Source organism: Rhea pennata, unplaced genomic scaffold (genome assembly GCF_028389875.1).
Source record: "Rhea pennata isolate bPtePen1 unplaced genomic scaffold, bPtePen1.pri scaffold_47, whole genome shotgun sequence".
NCBI lineage: Eukaryota > Metazoa > Chordata > Aves > Rheiformes > Rheidae > Rhea > Rhea pennata.
Window position 1 is genome coordinate 1,113,578 of NW_026907686.1, and position 9,901 is coordinate 1,123,478.

Here is a 9,901-nt window from a genome sequence, read left to right on the forward strand (position 1 = left end):
AGAGTCCCACTAGCAGAGAAAGTCAGGCCAATGGCAACTTCACAGCTATGCCAGTAACATGATCAGGGTCTGAAGGTGGAAGGGCTCAGCTTTATGTTGCTTGATCCTCATGTGTACGAGATGCGTGGTAATTTCTGTGGTTCCTGTTCATGCACTCTCTCTGATTAGGAAGAACAACTGGTCTGGCAGTGCTACCACAAGAAGAAATGGGAGCTGCAGGCTCAGCAGCACCAGGAGCATCGGAAGAAGCGGCACCTGGAGGATGGTGGAGTGATGACAGGCGGAGGCATAATCCGTGATACCCTCTCCAAAGGACTGAGCAGCTACGTGTACAGGACGGCACGCGGCATCCTGGACTTGCCCTGGCAGATTGTGCAGGTACCAGGCAGCAAGGCAGGCCCACTCTTAACCCCTCACAGAGGCCAGTTCAGTGCCCTATGCCTCATGTTTGCAATACCTGTAGTCAAACCTTGAATGTCAGGGACAGCTAACCTCAATCCTACTTTAGTTTTACCTCCTTGAAGGTCATGTGGGACTGCATAGCCTCAGGCTCAGAGAAGCTTTGTAAGGAAATGAGGTCCTCAAGTGATCGTGCTTGACTGCAAATCTGGGACTTCTATGTAGACCCTGTGTGGGGCAAGCTCAGCTGAGGAGCTGGGCAAGTGTGCCTTGAATCCTAGATTTAGTCAATGCGAGCATGAAGAAGTTGATGGTACAATCCAAGCATTTTCTTAATTTCTTGTTATGCTTGGTTGCCTCTGCTATCTGAGACCCAGCCTCTTGTTGTGACACTTCTCATCTTCCAGAAAAGTCTTGTTTGGTTTAAGGTCACATGCAGCCTTTGACTCTGTGTGTAACCATGAGCTGGAGATGGGACACCTAATCCAGCATGTCCAAATGCTTTGGCTAAAGTCAGACAATGGCATGAATTTGTTAGCTAATGCTAGCCCAAAGCTAAGAGATGTGTTTGAGCCTTTACCAGGTGTCCTCTTCCCTTCAGAAGCACAATGCAACGTGCTGCCTGCAGATCAGTCAGAGCTGTCTTCATTCATGCTCTGACATTTCCTCTGACAGAACATTTTTTTTCACCGTACCTGTAGGACAATAGCAGGATGTGGAGATGCCAGAGCTGAGAGCAATGAATCTTTGGGTCCACTGCTGTCTTTGTGGTCACCAATTGCTCCTTATTTGGAGAACAAAGTCATAGGTAGTAGAGCCTTTGAAGATCCCAGAAGTGCTCCATGGCGTGTATGTAAGAGCTAAGAATGGGTTGCATCTCTCCAGCAAAGCTAACTTAAATCACCCTGTCCTGCAGATTGCTGAGAGCAGCCAGGCTGGCTTGTTGAGGCTGTGGGCAGTGATCGGAAGCGACCTGCACTGTATCAGACTGAGCATCCCAAGAGTGTTCTATGTCAATCAGTGCGTTGCAAAACCAGAGGAGGGAGCTGTCTACAGGAAGGTGGGGGTCATGTTTTTGACCCTGCTGCTTCTACAAGGGAAAACAGCTGCTTGAATATATATAAGTTGCTCTAGCCACTGTGGGCAGATATTATGGACGGTTTGCCTCACAAGACCTCCCTGTCCAGCCCTGCTAATGCACCTTAATGCAGTCCCTTTTGCCTGCTGCTAATCTCAGCCTGACCAGAAAGCAGGTTGACAGTTACTGCAATGTGGACAAAGCATAAATCCCGCTAACTGCCTTAGGAATGACCAGCACCGGCAGCTAGATTGCTTCCTGAGTCAGCATGTTTCTGGAAACATAAGGCTGGCTCAAACTACAACTCCTTACTTTACAACTCCTTTAAGATTCCGCTGCTGTTGGGAGGAGCTCAGGCTGAAGCAAGGTGCCCTGCTAAGTATGTCTGTTTTCCTGGCGGGTGAACCAGATCTTGCCCCGCTCAGACTTTGTTTACAATCTCTATGACTACTCAGTCCCTGAAGATGTACCAAGAGCACATCAATGAAATCAATGCAGACCTGTCTGCTCCAGATGTTGAGGGAATGTATGAGACTCAGGTAACCCTTCCAGGTGCTCGTTTTCCTTCCTCATCCTTTAAGGAGTGCTGAGTGGTAGCTGACTGGTCTGTGTACCAATGGCACAGGTAGAGGCATGGGAGCTCAAAGTGAAACAAGTTAGTAAGACGCTAAAATGAAAGACCCTCTCTTTCTTAGTAGCTTTCTCAGAAATGTGCCCAGTTTTATATGAGCAAAGATACTTGTTTGGTTTACAACCCCTTAGGGGAAAGAGGTTTAGATTTATTTGAAATTAGGAGACTCTGGGAAAAGACGGCACTTGAATGGGAAGAGTGAGTTTCCTCTAAACCAAACCAGAACCGTCTTGCTAGCAATTGGACTACAAAGGTATGGGAGTTTTTTCAAGTAAAGATGAGGAAAACTTCAACATGTGGCATGTACATAGGCCAGGGTGCAGTGATAAAACCTCTGTATTCCAGAAAGAAGGATAGGATACCACTTTTTAAAGTTCAGAAAGAGCAAAGAAGAACCTAAACTGTATTCAGTAGTAGACATACGAAAGCAGTGAGACCAGGATTAAATGTACTAGTGCTTCTAAAGCTGTAAGTCTGAAATGAAGATGGGCAGCTGGGATGCCTGCTTTTAATGAAGATATTGATTCGTTAAGCAGCTCAAAAGTTGGTGGCTTGAGGATTATCTGAGTGTCCCTGTCACTACAGGTGCCGTTACTATTCCGAGCCCTGATCCAGCTGGGTTGCATGTGCCTGGTCAGCAGGCAGCTTGTCAGACACCTCACAGGGCGAGAGGCTGACGCTGTTGACATTGAACACCTGGAAATGCACTCTCTGGCTCAGTTTACTTAGCTGGAGCCAGGTAAGGCACCCTAGGAGAAGGCTTGTCAGTGTACCCAGGACCAAATAGCTTGAAGATACTATTGATGCTGCATGTTTGCTCTGTGTCTCTAGGAAGTATTCGCCACATCTACCTCTACCAGAGCTCCCAGGGCAGTAACGTGCTCTTTGGCCTTTTCATCCCCTCTCAGCGCAAAGCTGCAGTGTTTGTGTTGGACACGGTAAGAGTAGGACTTAAAGGCTTTGGAGAGAACACAAGGGGATCAGGCAGCAGTTTGGAGCTGAGCAGTTTCTTTGCACAGACACAGATCTCTACTGCTGTGCAGCAGGGATTCTCGTATTTTGAAGTGTACCAAGCAGGTCTGTTCCTCAACTGTCACGTGAAGCATTGTGATGTGTAGAGGAAAGAGCTTCCTTGAAATTTGCAGCCTGGAGCCTGTCTCTTTTGAACCCTGTTCCCTCTGCTCAGGTTTGCATTTGGTACAGGTACGCAGCAACCAGATGCCAAACCTCACCAACATGTACTCATCAGAACGCAGTGCTGTGCTGGAAAAGGTGGGCGAAGAACTACTGCTTCCAGACAAGCACACCTTTGAAGTGTGTGCTGAGACTGACCTCAAGACAGTCTACAGAGCCATTCAGCGGCTCCTGCAGGCTGCAAGGTGTGAGCTGAGGGCATGAGGAAGGACCCACTGAGACCTTGTCAGTGGAGGTACATAGGAGGTGGAAAGCATTGCATGGAAGGCATTGGTCCAGCAGTTCAAACAGCCTCTAAGCATAGCTCTCTGCACACAGCTAGTGCTCCAAAGTTGAAGGGTAAAAATGGATGTTGCCTGCGGGCTCTGGCTTGCCTGGGGTGAGCTTACATAGCGCAATGCAAGCAGTGAGGCTAGATCATACCCCCAAACCCCAGCTCTCAACTGTGGAGCTGGTTATTCAGTGGGAGGTGCTTCAGGAGACTCCCGAGTACACTGTCCCTATGTGTAGAGGACCAGGGACCACTACAGGAATGGGGCATGTGAGCACTCATTCACACAGCTGGTTTCCTGCTGAGCAGAGGTGCCGGCTGAAGGGATGTACCAGGGCATGTCCTCTCCTCCTTTGTGTAGGGTGGGCGCCAGGGCCCCACACTTCTTGCTGTGCAGTCTAACTGGGACCTGAAACGACTGGCAAGTGGGATTCCCATCATCGAGGAGTTCCCTTTGGTCCCTGTCCGAGTAACAGATGCCATCAGCTATTCAGTCCTGGACCGGTAGCGCCATGCAGCCTGCCGCATGATCCGCCACTGCCTCAACTTGGACACGTGCCTATCCCAGGCTTTTGAGGAGGGCAGGTGCCTGTGGTGGCCACAGTCCCCTAGAGAGGTTACTTTGTTCGTGCTTGGGTGGGAAAGGGAGACTGCAGGAGCCTGAGGCCAAGATGAGGCCAGATGCTTTCACCTTCTGTGCTTTTGCCCTTGTTGGGACAAGCAAATATGATGCTGGCACAGTTCTTCTGTTGATGTGTTTACCCCGATGACTGTACCTCTTTCCTTTCCTCAGATATTACCACATCCCCATTGGGAATCTCCCTGATGACATGTCTACCTTTGGTTCTGACCTGTTTTTCTCCCGCCACCTCCATCGCCACAACCATTTACTGTGGCTCTCACCCACGGCACGCCCAGAGTTGGGGGGTAAAGAGGCTGATGACAACCGTTTAGTTATGGAATTTGACGGGAGAGCCTCAGTGGAGATAAACAACCCTGGCTGCTACTCCACAGGTAGGATAGCACTGAGTGGGAGCAGAGCCAAGTGCGCTTCCATGAGCTCAGGAGAAGGATGGCTGCAGTGGCAGAAGAGTATCTGAGCAGTTCTGCAGTTGCTGACAGCTTCAGAAGTTGAGCAATGATGATCGGGACAGGATATATGCAATTGGCATCTCCTGGGGATAGAAGGTCCTGTATGTAATAGAAAAATGCATGCAGGCATTTAAATACAGATTATTTCCTAGTTTGTGGCCTCTCATAGCAGCATTCAGAAGATCACTTCTGGTGGTCACTAGGATGAATCTTTCTGTGATGCAACACAAGCTGACTGATAGTTCTTCTGAGTACCTCTGCTGCAGTTTCCAGAAAAAGCTGGTGGCCCCTGGAGGGGAAGTAGATCCAAGTTTTGTTGGAAGGTGCTATGCTGTTTAGCTGTGCAGTGAATGGGGCCATCCATACATAGCATCACAGCCATAGAGGGGAGAGGTCTGGCCATGTGCCAAAAGTGTCCTTTAAAGCCTGTAATACAAGGTGTGTGGCAGTCTGGAGAGCAGCACAGTTTCCCATGCTGCTGCAATACCATATAGGCTTTCACCATTTCCTGATATGAATATCTTGATGTTGCACTCGGTAGATGCAGCAAGACCTGTAAAGAGCTCTTACAACTTGTGGAAAGTCCTGGCAAGTGGGTGCATTCATCATACCTGGAGAGGGGATTGTGTCCTTGCTGGTTCTCTGCCCTGCTTGCCCATTGACAGGTTGTGTTTGGTCACAGTGTGTCTGGAGCCGGATAGTCAGAGCTTGGCTGTAAACACAGTGTTACAGTCCCATCACATCAATGACATGGAAGAAGGTTCCAGCGTGAGTATCAGTTTTGATGTGATCCAGCAGGCATCTCTAGAAGACATGGTGACGGGGAACCAAGGTGCCAACATTCCAACCAGCTATGATGAGAGTGCCCTGTGCTCCAACCCTTTTAGGTATGTCTGTAAGGGTCAGCATGAGATGGAGCATCTGTTCCATTCTGCTTGATGCCCTCAGGGTGGTGCCTTGAAGCACAAAAGGCAGCTGGCTTGGCAGAGGGAAGGAGGCGAAGCCCAGCTTTGTCTGTTGACATCCTCCCTTTTAGGCTTGAGGATCAGCTCTACCTAGTGGCTCAGCCAGCATATGTGAGGAGATGCTTTTGAAGAGTTTGCCCTTTCCTGTTTCTCTTCTCTTCATCTCCACAAGGTCATGGAGGCACGTATTTGCCCTGTGGCTTATGTGCTGAGAGCTAATGCATCTCTGCTTTGGCAGAGTTGCCACTTGCTCTAGCGTTATCTGAAAACATGTCAGTGTGTGAGAGGAGGAAGGGCTCATCTGCCTGGTGTCTTGGCACTTCAGTGGTTTATGCCAACTTCAACCAGATCATCTTGTGCACCAAGAAACGGCGAATCGAGGATGCCATCAGCTACATGGAGTACATCATCAACAGGTGGGGCACACTTGGCTGCCAAAGGGTACGCTCAGCAAGCCAGGCCTGGAGAAAATCTTCTGGAGGCTGAGCTAAGACATGGCTCAAGGTGTGGAAGGAGGATGCTGATTTTTTGCCTCTTCTTGGTCCTCAGCACTGCATTTCTTGCAAAGTTAGCTTTGGAAGAAAGGGGACAAGGTCACCTGGTTCTCTCACCATCATGCCCAGAGTAGGGATCTGTCCCTTAACGGTGCTGTATGGGGCAATATTCCAAAAATATCTGTACGATTCAATCTAAAGAGACCTTCAGGAGAATGTGAGCAGTTGCGCTCTGCCCAGTCTCTTATACTCTGGCAGCTCTCAGCATCCCAGCTATGATGTGTAGGCTCCTAAGACAGGCGTCTTGACACAAGAGGCAGTTGAAGCGTGGGTATGATTCCTCTGCAGCCCTTAGTTCTGCTAATGACTGCTCTGCAGCCTTTTGTACTGAGTCCATTTGCTGAAGCATGGTTGGATGTGAGAAGTGAACTGCTCTCTTGCTAACATCACCTGCTCCTCATTACCTCCCATGGAGAAGGTTATTAGCTAGGGAAGATGCCAACATTGTGTGTGACTGCAGTCTCTTCCCTCCAGCATCCACTCAAAGGAGATCTTTCACTCTCTGACTATTTCCTTCTGCCGCTGCTGGGAATTCCTGCTCTGGATGGATCCAGCAAAGTACGAAGGTATCAAGGGAAGAGCGCATTCTAGCGTCCACTCTGGGGAGGTAAGAGATGGGAAGTGCTCAGTCCTGCAGAGACAGGGGTGCAGTGGGTTGAGTTGAGCAGGGAGCTATTGGTTTGGATATAGGGAACTGCTACAACATCACCAACCGAAAGCCTGGGCATGGCTTGTGCTCCATTCCAGCAGGACACTAGCAAGAGTCAAGTATTGGATGAGGACAGTGAGGAAGAGGAGGACAAGGAAGAAGAGGAGGAGGATGGAGAAGCAAATGTGGAGGAGTTGCTAGAGAATAGTTGGAATATTGTGCAGTTTCTCCGCCAGGCTGCCTCCTGTCAGAACGGCTTCCTCAGGATTGTGTTGGGTGAGTGCAGTCTGCTGCTCGCCTGGTCCTACTTTGAATGTTACCTCTGGTGATTAGAGCTATCTGCACCCTACTGCTGCCCAAGCCATATCCACAGCATTCCCCACAGCTTCTTGAAGCTCTCTGTGCTACTGAGAAGGTTCTGATGGTGATCCAAAGAACCCCTTACAGTCAAAGATTGCACTGTGCCGGATGTGGTACAGAAGGAACCACCTCCGCGTCTGTAAATATCATTGTTTGAGTGGTTTCAGCGCCAGTGTGAACTCTCTCAGGGAGGGGGAAAATGTCACTAGTTCCTGATTAGTCATTGGTGCCCCAGGAGAGTCGACAAGCACAGTCGCGCTTGTGCCACTCTCTCATCGTGGACTGCATCTGGAGCTTTTCTTACATGTCTCTGCAGCCTACATTGTGGCTGTGTACCACAGCATGAAGGAGGAGCTGCGGCGGAATGCCCCTCGGAGCGCTCCCATCAAGAGGAGGGCCACGAGCCAGGTGTCCCAGGAGGCATTGGGAGAGACGGGAGCCATGCCTGGTGAGTACGGTTAGCCACAGTTAGCCATGGGAGAGCTGTGTGCAGCACTACTGGGCCAGTCCTGCAGCAGGAAGAGAGCTGCCCACCTTGCTGTCCGCATATGCTTCCATATGGCTGAAGAGCTCTCTCTGCTCCTCCTCTCCAGGCATGATCACTTTCTCACAGTATTACGTGGCCAACGAGCTCATGCAGTGCTTCTTCACCATCACTCAGAAGATCCAGAAGAAGATGGCTGGTTCCCATAATGCCACTGAGCCCTCAGACATGTTCCCAGTGCTACCTGGCTCCTACTTGCCACTCAACAACCCACCTCTAGAGTTCATCAAATATGTCTGCAAGGTTAGTGGGGTGGGCCTTTTCTTTTTTTTTTTAAGAATTTGTTGCAATTCTACAATCAGTTTGTTTTGCCCAGCTAGCACTCGCATCAGAGTGAGTCGCTGTGAGGACCATCTTCTCTGCTGGTGGCCTTACCTAACACTTTCTCCTGTAGGTGTTGTCCCTGGATGCCAGTATAACTAACCAAGTAAACAAACTGCGCCGGGACCTGCTGCGCCTCATTGAGGTGGGTGAGTTCTCAGAAGAAGCCCAGTTTCGGGACCCTTGCTGCTCCTATATGCTCCCTGAAGTCATCTGCAGGAACTGCAATTTTTGCAGGGACTAGGACTTGTGCGAGGACCCTGCCCTCTCGCAGGTACAGCCTTCCTTTCCCAGGAAATCCCCTTTGCCCTGGCTGCATTCATGAAGCCCCTCTTGGGGACACCAGAGGCCCTAGCATGGTTGTGCTCTCGGCCTGTCATTCACTCACATGTTGTCTGTCTTTCTCTCTCTCTCAGTCCTTTTGCTTTGAAGGTCTGCTTGGTTCCATGACAGCGATAAACCTCCCTTCAAGGTTATTTTCTGCTCATCCCCTTTCCTAGCTGCCTGTGACAGTTTGAGGTGTGCTGGTGCTTTGGCTGATGCTTTATCCCCTCCTGAAATTGGTTATGGCGTCCTGGCACTCGGGGCTCTCAGAATGCTCTTGTTAGGCTGCGAGGGCTGAGGCTGCACCATGCTTTCTCTTGGGAAGAGTCACACTTGTGTTCATCTCCCTTCTCTCTACCCCTCGGATGGGTCAGTGCTGCCCAGTTGGGTATGCTCCAACTGCCAGGCCCAGTATGACTCGGATTCCATTGAAATGGCACTGGTGGAAGCGCTGCAGAAGAAGCTAATGGCCTTCCTGCTGCAGGACTTGATGAGTGCTGGGCTGCCGTGCTGCGGGAGCCTGCCCTTGATGTGGCAGGCTGCAGCAGGAGGGCTGAAGCTGCTCTCTGCTCCTTGTAAACTGACCAGCCCAACCTTACTTCTCTGACTGATGTGATGCAGTGGGGATATGATGAGTAGAGTTTGGCTCGAGCGCTCTCCACTTCTTCTCAGCACATAGCTGCAGCCTTTTGCTGGCTGGCTGAGGCTTGACCCATTGACCTGATGTCAGTGGTGTGTCCCCAGAGAGCCCTGTCAAAGGACTGAGCTGCTCAGCCTTGTCTGCTATCCCAGCTAAAACTCCTTTGCCTCTAGGTGTGCAAGAAGTGTCATGGTGTGAAGGAGACACCTATGCCTGTGTACTGCAGTTGTGCTGGAGATTTTGCCCTCACCATTTCTTCCCAGGTATGTGTGCATCCTGCCACCAGGTCCAGCCTCCTGCCAGCAGCTCCTCTGTAATAGCCAGTGAAAAACCCAGTGATAACTTGTCCCTTTTGGCCCATCTGGCACAAGTTCTTCTCTGTGTGCTTTCTGGCTGTTTATTCGTTGCTTTGTGCTCAACCCAGGCTGTCCTGCCTGACCAGCTTGCAGAGCTTCTTCTGGCCTGGCCTTCTCCCCCCTGTCCCCTCCAGCTTCCATCTTCCCTGGCTCGTGCATGAGGTGTGCTGGGCAGCCCTCCCTCACTAGTATCTTCCCCCTCAGCTCTTCATGGAGCACATCAACATCTTCCAGAGCATTGCTTGGCACTACAGTGTGGCCTATCTGCTGGAAACTATTGAGTGGCTGCTCCATACAAACTGCCAGCTCCAGTAGTGATGTGATGAACTTGCCCTCCTGTCTTTTTTTGTTGCTGTGTCAGCTCTGGGTACTTGCTCTCACCTCTGCTGAAGAGCATTTGTGCTCTGTGATAGATCTCGGAGAAGCCACATATCCATCTTGCACTGTGTGGGGGCGCTAAGAGGTGCTGAGGCAATCCTGGTCACAGCCTGGTGCTGTACTGGGGGAATTAAGAAGGTGCCTA

At 50.4% G+C, this 9,901-nt stretch overlaps 1 pseudogene; it reads left to right on the plus strand.

Annotated features, from left to right (window-relative positions):
- Window positions 1-9,693, plus strand: part of LOC134154872 (DNA polymerase epsilon catalytic subunit A-like) — a 78,962-nt pseudogene extending 69,269 nt beyond the window's left edge.
- The last annotated feature ends 208 nt before the right edge of the window (window positions 9,694-9,901 follow it).